General features: G+C 48.2%; 1 protein-coding gene across 1 annotated transcript in view; it reads left to right on the plus strand.

Annotated features, from left to right (window-relative positions):
* GYPC (glycophorin C (Gerbich blood group)) overlaps positions 1-16,608 on the plus strand; it is a 47,891-nt gene that overhangs the window by 15,444 nt on the left and 15,839 nt on the right. The gene's annotated exons all lie outside the window — the stretch shown is intronic.

A 16,608-nucleotide genomic window follows, 5' to 3' on the forward strand; every position in this document is an offset into this window, starting at 1 on the left:
CTTCTTTACCCAACTAAGTGACATCTTTCCCCATCTAAGGAGGTTATTATCAGATTGGATATGTTGATTCAGAGGAACCAGTTATAAAATAGTGGACCCTGAGTTCAACAATAGATTCCCCAAGTCTACAATCCTACTCTGCCTCTGCCACTGGCATCAGCAAGCTTTTTAGCCCAGTCCATGAGTGTGTTTTGAGCACCCACTGTGTGTCAGGCCCTGGGGATGTGACAGTGCACAAGCCAACAGTCATCCAAAAAGAGAGCTTGTATTTCGGTGGTGATGGACAGATGGACACAAGACCCACAGGTAGAGTGCTCAATAAGTCAGACGATGCTAAGTGTGGGGAGGAAGATCAAGCCAGGAAAGGAGAGAGGCCCAAGGGACAAGAGGTGGTGCCTTTCTAAAGAGAGTGGGCAGAGAATCTTCACTGGGGAAGGTGATATTTGAGAAAGACCTAAAGGAAGCCAAGGAGCCAAACATGGGACTGAACATCTGAGGCACAAGAGACAGAGCACAGCACACGCAGAGGTCCTGCAGTAGGACCGGACTTGGCCTGATTGAGGAACTGATAGGAGGCAGTGCAGAGGGGAGAGGAGTGGGAAGTGGTGACTAGGAGATTAAGTCAGACAGGTAAGGCAGCAGAGGGCCAATGAGACTGTCTCCCAGCACCCGTTGTAGCAGCTGGAATTCTACCAACTTCCTGAATTTTCCCTGCCAGAAGTTTTCAGATCCCGAGTGAGGAGCCCCTCAACGTCTCTGCTAAGACTCTAGCAAGGTTCTGAGTCAGCCATGACACATACTGGGAGGTGAGAAGGAGAGAAGAGGATGGCAGAGAACTCCTAAGTGATGCCTGAGATGCAGTGGTGACGGAGGCCTTCACCAGGCACCCCATTTGTGTTTATTCGTGTGTGCTCAGTCGTGTCTGATTCTCTTGAGACCCCACGGACTATACCCCACCAGGCTCCTCTGTCCATGGGATTTCCCAGGCAAGAGTACTGGAGTGGGTTGCCATTTGTTCTCAGATGTCCTGAAAGAGGCCTCAGTTGCAGGCACACAGAGGCTGGCTTTCAAAGCCTCTCTGAAATTACTAGTTGCAACTTCTGGGTGGAGTTTTTCTGCAGGGCCATGCTGAGCTCTCCAGGAAATGAATATGGGTATGAGGCTCCTGGCACCTGCCCTCACAGGCACTCAGGACTCTCAGGAACCAGCTGGGAGTGTTACAATGTGGGAAAGAGTCCCATGCAGAGCCAGAGGTGGGAACATTGCCTTCTCCCTCACAGCTCTGGGTCCAAGTAAGCCCTGGGGAAACAGTCCAGCAGAAGACACAGAGCAGTCCCCAGGGCTGAAGGGTCTGGCCCAGCAGGGGTGGACTTGAGAATCAGGAAAGGATGTGGACAAGGGTGCTCTCAGGCCCAAGACTCCTGGGGTCCAAGCTGCCATTTGCCTGGGGAAGGTTGTCCCCACATCATCCTCAGCCTCACCCAGAAGAGGCAACCATCAATTCCAGAGAGGCTTCTGAAGCTGACTTCTGCCTGTGTACACACATGTGCTTGAGTCCCTGGTGGAGTGAAAGAGCAGATATCCCTGATATCAGAAGGGTGATGAGACCAGTGTGGGCTCCTGCAGCTCAGCTTAGAAGCCAGGATTCTACCACCTGAGTCTCTCTGCACCCTCATGTAAGAGGCACAAATTAATGCAACTGGTCACGGAGGCAGGTCCCACTAGCAGCCAGATTCATAAGGTGGGGACAGAGGTTGAGGTTTCATCTGCTTTTTGTTTACACACTGTTGTGTTTAATCTGCTGAGCTGCCCTGGAAACCATCCGGTCAAGTGATGGGGGCCAATTAAACATGGCTCAGGAGCTCATCCTGGCTGGCTCCTGCCCTCAGATAACATCATCCCTGCACGCAAATCCAGGTGCTTCTCACGTGACTGGCTCCTCATCTCCACGGGACTGGCATGCTGCGCTTCGGGTCACCTGAGCACCCCTTGTACTTGGAACCTCTCACATATACCAGTGCATGGGCTTGTTTCTCATCTTGCCTGGTCCTCCCTGCAGCCTAGGATAGGCCAGAGTGTGTGGAGGGAGGGTCAGCCTCCTCTGAGATATCTCTAAGCCAAGGGGCCAGGCATGCTGTCCGTGTGCCCACCGGGGAGAGGAGTGCTCTTCAGTTCAGTTCAGTTCAGTTCAGTCGCTCAGTCGTGTCCCACTCTCTGCGACCCCATGAATTGCAGCACGCCAGGCCTCTCTGTCCATCACCAACTCCCGGAGTCTACCCAAACCCATGTTCATCGAGTCGGTGATGCCATTCAACCATCTCATCCTCTGTCGTCCCCTTCTCCTCCCGCCCCCAATCCTACCCAGCATTAGGGTCTTTTCCAGTGAGTCAACCCTTCGCATGAGGTGGCCAAAGTATTGGAGCTTCAGCTTCAACATCAGACCTTCCAATGAACACCCAGGATTGATCTCTTTTAGGATGGATTGATTGGATCTCCTTGCAGTCCAAGGGACTCTCAAGAGTCTTCTCCAACACCACAGTTCAAAAGCATCAATTCTGCGGCGCTCAGCTTTCTTCACTGTCCAACTCTCACATCCATACATGACCACTGGAAAAACCATAGCCTTGACTAGACAGACTTTTGTTGGCAAAGTAATGTCTCTGCTTTTAAACATGCTATCTAGGTTGGTCATAACCTTCCTTCCAAGGAGTAAGCGTCTTTTAATTTCATGGCTGCAGTCACCATCAGCAGTGATTCTGGAGCCCAAAAAAGTAAAGTCTGACACTGTTTCCACTGTTTCCCCATCTATTTCCCATGGAGTGATGGGACCAGATGCCATGATCTTAGTTTTCTGAACGTTGAGCTTTAAGCCAACTTTTTCACTCTCCTCCTTCACCTTCATCAAGAGGCTCTTTAGTTCTTCTTCACTTTCTGCCATAAAGGTGGTGTCATCCGCATATCTGAGGTTATTGATATTTCTCCCGGCAATCTTGATTCCAGCTTGTGTTTCTTCCAGCCCAGCATTTCTCATGATGTACTCTGCATATAAGTTAAATAAGCAGGGTGACAATATACAGCCTTGACGTACTCCTTTTCCTATTTGGAACCAGTCTGTTGTTCCATGTCCAGTTCTAACTGTTGCTTCCTGACCTGCATACAGGTTTCTCAAGAGACAGGTCAGATAGTTCACGTATTGCTGAAGCCTGGCTTGGAGACACCACTTAAAAGAGGGGTGTGGGGTCCTCACACAACTCGGTATCCTGAGTGTTCCTGGAAAAGGGACAACTGACTGTAGCAAGGCCACACCAATAGCAAATGGAAGAGCCAACCCCACAGCCCAGCTGTCACTCAAATCCATAAATTCTGCACCCCGCAGGCTCACCTACTGGCAGGCAGTATCCTCCTCCATGATGCTGAGTGCTTTTTGTGCTATGTACCTAGGGGACATTTTCTACTCAGCCATAAACAATATAAAATAATACCATTTGCAGCAACATGGATGGACTGAGAGATTATCACACTAACTGAAGTAAGACAAAGACAATTACCATATGATATTGCTTATATGTGGAATCTAAAAACAAAGATACAAATGAATTTATTTACAAAACAAAACTAGACCCACAGGCAGAAAACAAACGTATGGTTACCAAATGGGAAAGGAAGGAGGGATAAATTAGAAGTTTGGGATTAATATAGGATTAATATATACACACTGCTTGTGTGTATGCTAAGTCACTTCAGTCATGTCTGATTCTTTGCGACGCCATCGACTGTTGCCCACAGGCTCCTCTGTCCATGGGATTCTCCAGGCACGAATACTGGAGTGGGTTGCCATGCCCTCCTCCAGGGGATCTTCCCAAACCACAGATCGAACCGACGTGTCTTATGTCGCCTGCATTGGCAGGCAAGTTCTTTACCTCTAGTGCCACCTAGGAAGCTCATATATGCACGTGCGCATGTGTGTGTGTGTGTGTGTACACACATACTCACATTTATATATGTAACTGAATCACTGTTCTATATACCTGAAACTAACACAGCGTTGTAAATCAAGTAGTCTTCAATAAAAAATTAAAATCTAAGGGGATAAATGCTTCGCGCTTGAGCTTGGTTTGCACCCCCAACACTTGGAGAAGGAAATGGCAACCCACTCCCATATTCTTGCCTGGAGAATCCCATGGACAGAGGAGCCTAGCAGGTTACAGTCCATGGGGTCACAAGAGTCAGACATGACTTAGTGACTAAACCACCAAACCACCACCACCAACGCTATCAGGGAGCCATCCTCTTTGCTTTCAGCTCAGGTCCCGCTGGCTTCTGAGTGGGGTTGCCCATGCTCGTGAAGCTGCCTTGCACCAGCATCAGGTGTATAGCCTGACTGTGTCTGCATGTAAAGGCGTTCTATTTCTCCCGGGTTTTTTTTCTTCCCTCCCTTTATTCACGCTGATGGCAATGGTTCCTTTAGCCAGGCCTGCCTCTGATAAGCTCCAGGCGGTTTCAAGAAAGCAGAGCAGAGCCTCTTATCAGACAGCAGCAGTGGATCTGGTGCCAGCACTGGGCGGGCCCGGTGCTGATAAAATGGGCCTGGGCCCAGCTCACCAGCGGCTTTCTCAACCTGCCCCCAGGGCCTGACCCATCAGAAATGGGGGTTGCCAGACCCAGGAAGCTTCTTTATTTTCTTAGGCACTAGAGCTGACTTCCGGTGACCACAGGCAACAGGACCTGATAAGAAGCCACTGGGGACAGAGGTTTGGCAATGAGGCTGATGGGACAAAGGACCCCAGGAGGCCTTAGGGCTCTGACAGGACAGTGGGAGCTGGCTCCTCCCAGGGGCGTATTGGAATCAAGTGTATAGTTTGAGCCCATCCCTGCGAGGCCCTACTGTTCCTAGTCCTGGATAAGACACCCCAAGACTGGGGAAGGGGAGGTGTTAAGGCATTTGGTCTAATGTGGCGTGATCACGTTTGAAGTAGGTTTGCCAGACCCAAAAGCTCAGGCTGCCTGCCACCTTCCTGGGAGCTCTGGTTTGAAGGAGATCAAAGAGCTCATCCCCCCACCATACCGCCCCCCACACACCCCATTTGAAGACAGAAATTCTACCTTCAAACATTAACTTCTTTTCCTTTAAGCTTGAGTCACTGTTAAATTTCCTGTCCTTGAGGTAGGACAGACTGGGCTAGCTGACTGTTTTGTGAAAAGTGACTTGGCCATATGGAATCTAGAAGGATAGTACTGATGAACCTATTTGCAGGGAAGGAATGAAGACACAGACAGAGAACAGACTTGTGGACACAGTGGGGAAAAGAGAGTGTGATGAATTGGGAGAGTAGCATTTACATACATACACTATCATGTGTAAAATAGGTAACTAGTGGGAAGCTGCTATATAACACAGGAAGCCCAGCCTGGAGCTCTGTGATGACCTAGAGGGGTGGTATGGGGTGGGGAGGGAGGCTCAAGTGGGAGGGCATACATATTTATAATTATGACTGGTTTGCATTGTTATATGACAGAAGTCAACACAACATTGTAAAGCAAATATCCTCCAACTAAAAAAATGTTTTTAAAAAGAAAAATACCTTTCCTGTAATAAGCAATAAAAATTGATTATAATATATGTAAAAAGAAAAAAAAGAAAAGTGATTTGGCCTTTCTGACCTTATTTGTCCCATTTGTAAAATGGGTTGGTCATCCCTATGTCCAGTGCCCTGCTGGGAGCACCCAGGATTTCACAGGTGGAGGGTATCTTGCCTCCACTGGTCACCAGGGTTCCACCACCAGGCTTTGCCCTACACTGGGAGACAGGGCCAGGGCCAAGCAGCAAGGTCAACAGTAGAGCCTCAGTCTGGGTTTGAATTCTGGCTCTGTCCTTGGATGCTGTCTCTGAGCTCCAGTCTTTTTATATTTAAAGCAGGGATGGAAATGCCAGGCTGGCAAGTTGTTTGGGGGAGTTCAGTTCATGAGAGCTACTCGTGATTTGTGGCTGTCCCATGAGAATGGTTTTGAAAGAGAAGCATCTTGAGTGTGAAATGATGTGAGTGAATCCCCAGCACAGAGCAGACCCATAAAAAGCAGTAGCAGGAGCCCAGCTGATCTGCTGGCTGCCCTCTGCTCCAGGCGCTTAGGTACATGGATACGTGTGAGGTTGAAGATCCGTCCAAGACAAGCAGAGACAGCAGGCTTCCATGCAGGGCAGGTCCAACAGGGCCACTTGGCATCCTGGGCCAGTGACTGGATGTGCAGCCATTGAAGAGGCCTACAGGGTGGGTGCAGAGGGGTACAGCCTGTCTTCAGATGACCTGCAGGAATGCTGTCAAAGCAAACCTCATGGGGACTTCACTGGTGGTCCAGTGGTTAAGAATCCACCTTGTAATGCAGGGGGCATGGGTTCAGTCCCTAGTCGATGAGCTAAAATTCCACATGCCTCAGAGCAACTAAGCCTGTGTGCCACAGCTACTGAGCCCACACACTCTGGAGCCTGGGGATCACAACTTGAGAGTCCATATGCCACAACTAAGACCTGATGCAGCCAAATAAATAATACATTTTTAAAAGGTTTGGCAGCACAGCCAGGAGAAGCAGCGGCTCCTGACTCAGCCCTTAAAACAGGACCACACAGGTGGTCTGCCCTGAGATGGACACCAAGCTGGAGACCTGAGATTAGAGGAACCAGAGGAAACTGATATATCGAGAAACCAGCTTTCCCTGAGGCTGACAAATACTCAAGGCCAGAGAAAAGGCAGGCTGAGGGGCAGAGCAATAAGACCAGCCAGGGTGGCTGTTCTCATGAGCTGTGTCTAGAGAAGAAACAGCAGGACTCCTCAAATCTCTCCTCTGGAATCAGTCAAAGCCTCATGTGTAATCCTGAGAGCCAGAGGACCAGCATGTATAAATGTTCTCTGCAGTGACAAAGGCAAGAGAGATGGTCTTCATGCCTAGCAGCTAGTAGATGCTTGATACGGTGGGTTTCGCGATCACTGCCAACTTCTGCTTTTGTAACTACCTATCTGGATAAATTTCCTGCTGTGTTTCACTGCACTGCTGGGAGGAGCTTTCAGTAAGCTTTTGATGATCACCTAGATGGTCACCTACCACTTGTAGGTCACCTGGCAAAATATCAGACACCAAAAGGAGGACGCCAGAGCCCTCACTGTGCCCCAGAGTTCTTTGATGTGTTTGATGAGTCTGTCCATAGAAACAGAAGGTCATTTCCTTTCAGAAGGTCAGAACAGATCCCCTCTACAGGTGGCATTGGACCAGTGTGGATTGATGTGTGGACATCCACCAGATAAGCCGGGTGGAGTGGACATTCCTGGCAGAGGGCACAGCAAGAGCCAGAACCTGGGGGTGTAAAATATAATTGGAGTTCATGTGACCTACAAGGGGCTGACATGGGACAGGAGCGATGTGAGTGTGTGAGATGACAATGTGGGAATTTGGGCTGGCTTGTGGCTGTCACTCTGGGTTTAGGCCTGGGAGCTCCCAGTGGTCTCCTCTGGGTGGATCCCTATTAGGGAACTCACAGTGCATCTGTTAAGTTGACAAAAGAACTGAACAGTCCGTGGAGCTGGCATGCATTATTTGGGACATACTAAAAATTGTGTTGCTATTTATCCAGAAGTCAAATTTAATTAGCATCCTGCATTTTATCAGAACGTGAGTGTTTTTCAAAGGCTCTCATGAGATGCTAATGTCCAGTCAAAGTCGAGGACCCTAAGCCAGAGGCTCCTGCTGCTCTGAGCAAGCTCACTGTCTCAAGCCCCAGGCCAGGTCCCTAACTGCAAAGATTCTTTGAGTATACGAAGCATTCTGACTCTTAAAAACATCTTTAGGGAAGCTTTTGAAATTTCATTCTTATTCATCCTTTCCATCTAGTGTATGGATGCCTGCCACAGCAGGTAAAAAACTTATTTTTGTATAAATTTGAAAATCTGGAGCCAATTAATTTTTAATATTTTAAGTGATGTAATTGTGGAAGTGATTCAATGACTGGATATACTTAAATACAAAACAATAAATCCTTATTCATAATGCTTATACCACTCCCAACACACATATCTCCTTCACTAACTTCTAACCACACTCCTTCCAGAACCTCAGAGACTCCCAGCGTTGTCAAGTGTGCCTTCTTGGAACCCCCACCTCACACCTATACCTCCTTCTCCATGTCCATTACTCTCAGTCCTTTTGGTCTCTTATTGTGTCATGCTGATCCTTTCTTGGTAGCTCCAAAGGGCTCTTCTAAACTTAGAAGAGAGAAGACTTTCCTCTCCATTCCTGTACTACAAACTTTCTAGAGATTTTCTTTTTCTATAATCTCTCGTCTGCTCATTGCCTACAACAGAAGACTCAGTTTATCTAACCGCACCTTGAAGACTCTTCATTACTCATTACTCACCAAGCAGATGAATGACAAAGTTTATTAATGATATTGAATGGGATAGTGATGGTAGAAGATGTAATAAGACAAGGAAAAGGAAGAGAGGAAAATAAACTAAAAACATGTACTGAATTTAGTCATTAATATTTTTCCCTTCCTTCTCCTATTCCAAATAGGAGGTATAAAATTAAACATTGCATTTGTTTTAGTGTAAAACCATTCATACTAAAAAGGATAAAAGCATTTCAGATCTATATTGTCTTAGACCATCTGGCTTGTCTGGTAGTCCCTCCCTAATCCTGGTTACTCAAATAGTTTCAACCCTGTAGATGGCTAATGTCTTATTTGCTAACTCTGTTTTTGCTCTCTTGGTTTGCTTAAGAAATCGGTAGACCTGTCCAAAGAATAGTAAATTGTGTTTATACTTACCCTTAACCCCCTAATATGTGTTAGATTTCAAACCCAATTTTGAGGTGCTGAGATCCCTGATGAGGCAATATGGACAATCCTTTCTGTTTATATTGCTGCATTAAAATAACAGGAGAGTGAAATTCACCCTTCCTGTTGGTCATGAGACATTAACCAGTTGTGGAACTTTAAATAAACCACCTACAAAATTCTGAAGTGAAACAAAGTTTAAGTTTGTTGGCTTTGTTTGATTTGGTTTCCAGGGCATTTATCACTTTCTGTGAAAGAAACATTTAATTTAGATGGCAGTTGATTTGTGTCATGGGATTTCAACTGACAGGAGGAAGAGTTATGTGTGTGTTTATGACTTCTTTGCTTTTAAAAGATTAATGTTGGTGAAACATAAACCACAAGACCTTTAGGGGAGAGAGATGCTGGAAAGACAGAGCAGCAGTGTGTCAGGATGATGGATTGAGACATATTGTAGAGTATCTTCATCAGGGAGGAAAACAGAGGGAGGATGGGACAAAGGGGTAGTGGGGTGGGAGCAGTGAAGAAAAATGGCTTTTCCTCCCCAAGCACAAAGACTATGCAGGGGCTTGAACTAGAGCCAGGCAACTTCTTAGCTCCATTGCCTGATGCAAACTGAAGAGATGAGCTGATGACTTCCTGAAGCCCCTTTCCTGCTCTGATAGCCAGAAGACAAAAAGAGTGCTAACAGCACAGCAGAAGTATCGGGAAGCCCAACTGTTCCAGGAGACAAGCAAACACTCCCCGCCCCGCAAGTCACAAGAACTGGTCCCCTGTTCTGCTCCCCCCCCAGGCACCCTACATCCAGAAGCCAAGCATGTGTGTGTGTGCGTGCGTGTGTGTGTGTGTGAAAGAGACAGAGAGAGAAGAAGGAGCTATTCTCAAAAAGGTGGGAATGATAGGAAGAGCTGTCATATGTTGGATACAAACCTCCTGGGAACCATACAGGTGCATCCTTCTCTACAGATCAGTGAGCTGAGGGTTGGAGATGGTCATAGTGGAGGAGCCAGGATTCTCTGGCATTGCAATCCACCCTCCTTTCACATACAAGGTGCTCCCTTGAAGCACCTTCGGACAATTTTCGTAAAGAGCAGTTTGCTGATGTGCATTCTCCTTTGTCTTTACCACCACCTCGAGCAACACATTCCCAGTATTTAGATCAGAATGCACCCTCTCTTTCCTAGCACGCTTTTCAAACATTATTCCAGCAGGAAAAAAAAAAATCTACAGTGGTATCACTCAGAGTATCAGCTAACATGTATTGTGCCCAGACTCATCTGTGAGTATGCACAGACACCATCATATGCATCATCTCATGTCATCCTTACAAATACCCTCAGAGGCAGGCTCCCTCATGACCCCATTGCACACGTAGCAATAGTGAGCCCAGCATGCCTCCACCCAGGGTAAGGAGAAGGCAGAGTCCCTTGATGCAGCCCCCTCTCTGTCTTGGGAGGAGGAGAAGAATTCCAGGGAATGGAGCGGGAATATGCTTTCCTTCCTTCAAGTATCATTCCCTCGTATCTTCACCTTTTGAGTTCATGAACTGAAAGTCCTGTATCTCTGGTTCACTCTCGACTCCCCTTAATACATCCTGGGGGAAGTACTACTGTCTGTCTGTAGAATGCAAGCACCCCACTCCTTCACCTGACAGGCTCTCCCTGAGGCTTTGACCAGATCCCAGGGCAGCACAAGTCCCCCTACCACCTCTTGCCACCATCCTGTTCGCTTTCCAGGCCTGACATGGGTCTCTGTGGACCCTGCCTGTCAAAGCTCACAAAGAAAAGAGAAAAGCATTTTCTGTCTCCTGTTCTCCAACTTACGGAATCCAATAACAAAGCGTGGCTAACTACATCATCATCATTTACACATGCAGTCTGATCGAGGACATTTAGTCATGTAATTAGGTACCTAATTGTGCTGAAAATGCAATTATATGATTTCTTAAGTGAATTAAGTCCTTGGAGAAGTGGTAAGGATTAGCACACGTGATCCAGCTGGAGAGCAGGGACCATGGAAGGCATGTCAGCGTGACTACAGGATGCACAGAGGCCAAGTGGCCAGTACTTGAACCACATGGGTGACCACGTGAACATATGCACATATGTACACATGCACAGGCATACATGCGTGCACTGCACACACACACAAGATGTAAGCTTCACCTTTACAATGATCTACTACAAACCAGGAACTTAATAAATGAGAGCCATTAATATCTCTGGGAGCTTTGTGTACCTCTGTGAAGTGACGACTATTTAATGGCTGACCTGGAGACTCTCAGAGACATTATTTATTTAACATGTGAGAGGCAGGTGTATAGAAAAAATGATGATAAAAGAGTCAGTTGGGACATGTCAGAGGATATTTCATGCAGCATCACTTATTCATCCACCCAACATTGTGTTAGATAGTGAGGGGTCAAATACAATCCTCCCTCTTTAAAGCTCAAAAATGAGTGTAGAGATAGATGACCACAAAGCATTTTAGTGATGATTTGAACAAGTTGTTCAGCAAACTACAGCCTTCAGACTAAATCCAGCCTGTGGCCTGTTTAGCTAAGAAGAGTTTACACATTTTTAAAGGATTGTTTGAAAAAACAGAAAAACTGATAAAAAAGAATATGCAACAGAGACCATATGTGGGCTGCAAAGCCCAAAATATTTATGAGAAAGGTTGCTGCTCCTGCAGGAATAAAGGAAGCAGCAGATGAGCCCTATGCAGAAATCAGGGAAGGCTTCTCAGAGGAGGTGACATGACCTGAACTTCATAGCTAAGCAGGAGTGTCTATAGTGAGGTACAACATCTCCATCTCCAAGGAACTTCCTTCCAGCCAACCAGTCCACCACACACAAGAAACCATAAAGGATAAATTTAGAGGATTTGTTCCTGAAAGGAGGCCTGGGAGAGTCCAGAAGTTCTGAAATGTCAGGCAGTGGGACGTGGACATGTCCCACTGTACAACATAAGGACTGGATGTGGCTGGCTGATCCCCAACACCGAGACAATGGGGAGGGACAGACCACTCAGCTTCTCATACCCCTGTGGCCTCAATACCAAGGATGTTAGCCTTTAAATCACCAGTGGGTCCAACCTGGGGACTGAACGATGTGGCAGAGAAAAGCAACTGCAGGGAAAGGAGAAGGCATACAGACGCCTGGACACCCAGGCCTTCTGGTTATCCCTGTCCCCAGATCCCTTCATCTACCTGACGTCTCAGCACACAGGGACCACAGGCTGCACCACCCAGCCTCCTACCCCAACCTGGCTGAACACGCCTCCCCTCTCTTGCAGCAGACACCTGACTTTACAACTGGGCACAGTGTGGAAACAGGAGATGCTGTTATTCCTTCCTCCCTGAACACACACATCATGCTCTCCTCCAGGCAGTCATCTGCTGTCTCTCTCAGCATCTCAGCTGTCTCACCATCATCATTCTGTGAGCTGTACACACACACACACACACACACACACACACACACACACACACACCATTAACCTCAATTCCCCCCTTTGGCATCAGCTCCTGCAGTCATAACCAGAATGCGACATTCATGGGGCACTTCCAAAGTCTTCATTTCAAGCGGCCTACTCTCCGACAGCTCAGGCCTCTGCTGATTCCACATCTTCACTCCAGCAATCCCTCAGACACATGGGCATCTTGAATCCAGTACCTGACCACTTCCCCTGTCCATCACCTTCCATCTACTCACGTCCTCGCTGAGCATCTTAGACCCCATAGCCCATCATCAGACCTCCTAGAAAATACATCTGAACCCATCACCTCTCATCTCTCCCACTGAAGTTCAAGCAAGCATCCTCTGTTCTCTAGAGTGTAGCATGGCCCCTGCCTGGTCCCCTTCCTCTGAACAGTGGCCAGGGCGATCCTGACAGCATGACAATCAGTTCACGTCACTCTTCCACTCAAAATCCTTCTATGGCCCCTGTATACCTCAGAGTAAGAACTGAAGCTCGTCCAGGGCTCTCTAGGCCCTCCATCATCCTCTGCTGTTAATTCTCTGACTACATCTTCTATGGCTCACCCCAGGCTCACTTCATTCCAGCCACATTGGCCTTCTGGCTTGTCCTTAAATACACCAGGGGCTGCTCCCACCCCAGGGCCTTTGCACCTGCTGTTCCTGCTATCTGAGATACTCTTCTCCAGATATCCACTGGATATCTTCTCCCATACCCCCTTCAGATCTTAGTCAAATGCCACCTCTCCCAGGCCACATTTACTCAAATTTGTAACTCCTACTCATGGTCCTTGTCCTTTTTTTTTTTTTTTGTCCTCACACTGTCTAGTATACTCCATAGCTTGTGTTTTTCTCCTTTGTATTCTTTGTATTCTTTTCCTTGAATGTAAATTCCAGAAAGAAGAATTTCAGCTGTTTTTTTGGTGTTTTATTTTTTAATGCTATGTCCCCAGATGGATTTTGTTGAATGAACATGTGAACTCTCTTAACCTTTTCTCCTTTATTCCTACTGGCCCATGTTTAGATCAGTAAATATAGCTCTTCCCCCTCCGGTGCAGCTGAACTCAAGCCTGGCTAAGAGCACCCCCTATTTACACATACACACATCCTCACATTGACTGATCCCCCCCTACTCAGTGCCGTGATCCCAAATCCAAATTCTCTGTTCAACAAGCCCCCACCTCTCTCTGTCCAATTCCTCCCTCCGCTTGTTTTCCCTCCAAGTACCAATTATGAGGGAGGCTTATTTCACCAAAAAAGAAACCTCTGAAACATCAAGAGAAGGTATATAAATCCCTTTGAGGAGTTTTGCTATAAGGGGGAGCAGAGAAAGGGCCTAGGAGTGGGAGGGAGACAAGGTGTGAAGAAGGAGGTTTATCTTTTCTTCAGTTTGCAGAACAGTGTGCTGTTAGGGGTGATCTGCTGACAGGGGCAGTTTGATGATGCAGGCAAGAGAGGGGAGGTCTCAGTGGTGACGTTAATAATGTGTAGGGAAGTGGAGTCTCGTACACACACAGGCACTGGGGAGCACAGGGCAGCCATAGACTGAGCAGGAGGAAAGTTGTGACAGGGCCGCCCAGCCACTGCAGGGGAGCCTGGCCCAGTCTCCAAGGTATGGCTCGCCTCCCACCCCCCGGGCTTCTCCTGGCTCACCGCCTGCTTCGTCCTGGGCTCCAGTGCTGCCGCATGAGTCCAAGGCCCAGGGCTCAGCTCTGGCTCCTCTCCTTCATCTACACTTGCTGGGATGTGGTCCCAGCCCATGTCTATGAGTGCCATCCTGATGCTGGAGCAACCCCCTACCTCCAGCTACCCCTTCAGCCCTCACCTTTCCTCGAGCTCCAGACTCCTCTCTCCAATGGCCTGCCCTGCACCTGTGCTTCACATCTAACAGATCCCTGAGCTTAACACATCCTCAACCAGCACTGACTTCTGCCCCACTCCCTACCCCACACCACACGCCCCTTGTAGTGAGCACCATCCTCCCTGCTCAGGCCAAAACTCTGACTCTTTTATTTTCTTTCTTTGCACACTCCACATCTAATCCATCAGCAAGTTCTATTTGCCCTACATTCCAGATATACCCCAAATCTCCCTATCCCTCATCACCTGTACCACCATGGTTCTTATCGAGGTGCTTGCCTAAACCATGGCCGCAGCCTCTCCCATCTTTACTCAGGGTCTGTCCTCAGCACAGCAGTCAGAGTGATGATTCTCTCTCATACACAGTTCATATGGCTCCTGCTGGACCCCTCTCCTGGCCTCCCATCCCTCACAGAGTGCTGCAAGGTCCAACCTGTCCTGTCTTCACTGCACCTCCTAGCACTCTGCCCCTTACTCACTCTGCAGTGGCCACATGGTCCCTTGCTCACCCGGGAACACATCGCCTGGCTTATGTCTCCTTGGGACAGTCTTCATTCAGGTGTCTGTAGGGCTCATAGGCTCCAATATTTCAGCCTATATTAGTCCTTTCTGGCTACTATAATGAATGCCATAGTTGTTGTTGTTCAGTTGCTACCACAGATTTGGGCTAAAGCAACAGACATGTATTTCTGACAGTTCTGGGCACTGAGAAGTAAGTTCAAGATCAAAATGCCAGCAGGTTTTAATGTCTGGTGGGGGCCACCTCCAGGTTCATAGCCAGGAGTTTTCTCTCTGTGTCCTCATGTGGCAGAAGGACTGAGGGAGCCCTCTGGGGTCTCTTTTATAAGGGGCACTAATCCCATTCACAAGGACTCCACCTTCATGACCTAGTCACCTTTCAGTTGCCTAATTCCACCACACTGGAGGTTAGGTTTCAACATATGAAATTGAGCGGGGTGGGGGAGGGTGGGGGCGGGGGGTGGGGGCGGAGGGGACAAACGGCATTTAGTCTAGCACAGCCCGAAAGTTGCCTCCTCTGGGTGACCTCCCTGATCACCTCCTCAATTAGTCTTTTTCCCTTTCTCCCTTTTTTATGTCTTCAGGATTTATCACCTCCCTGGCCTTAAATCATGAATCCCTATTTTTAACTCCCTATTGTCTCTCCCTACCCTAGAATGGAAAACCCCAAGGGTGGGTTTTAGCGCAGTTCACTGTTAGACCTTCAGACTCTAATAAAGGGAATGTGATGGGCCCTCAGTGAACCTTCTCTGAAGGGATGATTCTGGAGGAACCTTTGTAATCAGACCCCATCCCCACCCCCCATGCTGCCATTGTGTGACCTCAGGCACGTTGTAGTTTGCTCCACTGTAAAGTGATGGGCATTATTGCGTCCAATTCAGTGGTTCTCCTGAGAAATTGCACCAATACAGAAACTTTTAAAGTGAGCCCCTAAGTGGTGGTGATTATATCATTACACATATCTCGAAAGGAGGGCTTTCAAGTAGGAAGAGAGACAGTAGTCACTGGAGGAAGTGGAAGCTAGGGGGTGGAGGGAACCTGAATGAACTTTTTAGCCAACCAAAGACTTTGCCTTTGCTGCTGGTGGTGGTGATTGGGAGTAGGAGAGGGGCACTCTGAGTACCACGGGGGCAGAGAGAGAGCCAGGACCTGGCTGGGGAGGGGTCTTGGCCCTGCTACTCTCTAGCTATGAGGCCTTGGGTAAGATCCAGGAGCTCCCTGGGCTCACTCTCCACATTTCTAAAGTAGGGATGCCCATACCTGTCTCATGCCATTTTTACTAGAGGGACAGAGAAGACAGCGGTGATGGAGACTCCCCTTTGGTCCCCAGGCGAGTGCTCCCTCTACATCTGGGTCTTTAGGTCCTTGCAGTACCCACACCCCCAAGGTGATCCATGGATGCCCCTGGTCCTCCTCATGGGGCCACAGTGTCTTCAGGAAAGGCGGAGGAAAGGGGAAGTGAGGATTAGGAAGTTCCTCCACCCACTGCCTGATTTTCCTATGATAAGAAAGTCTATCACCAAATCTAATTGACAGGCCAGGCATGCACATAACAGCAGCAACCTCAGGGTGTGAATGAGAGAACAAACGCAGGCCACACAGAGCTGGGGGGGGTGGGGGGACTGGTTCTGCTTTCACCGGATCTGTAGGAGAAGACATTCTCTTCAGATAAATCTTCAGAGCAGCCAAGTGTCTCTCCCCCACCCCCAGCAAGGAGAGGCTTTATAACCCTGACCTCTCTGCTCTTTTCTAAGCTGGAGGGGTCAGGTCCTTGGTCCCCACATTGGTCCCCCAGCCTGAAATCAGGGCTGGGAGGAGCATCTCTGGGTGTCTGCTCCCATCTCTGGTGGGAGCATCTCAGCTCCTCCTAACAGAGCTGTCTTCCCCATCATCTGCCCACTATCCATGTGCTCGGCCCTGGCTAGGGCATAA

The sequence above is a fragment of the Giraffa tippelskirchi genome, chromosome 3, assembly GCF_054371585.1.
Source record: "Giraffa tippelskirchi isolate mGirTip1 chromosome 3, T2T-mGirTip1v1.2.pri, whole genome shotgun sequence".
NCBI lineage: Eukaryota > Metazoa > Chordata > Mammalia > Artiodactyla > Giraffidae > Giraffa > Giraffa tippelskirchi.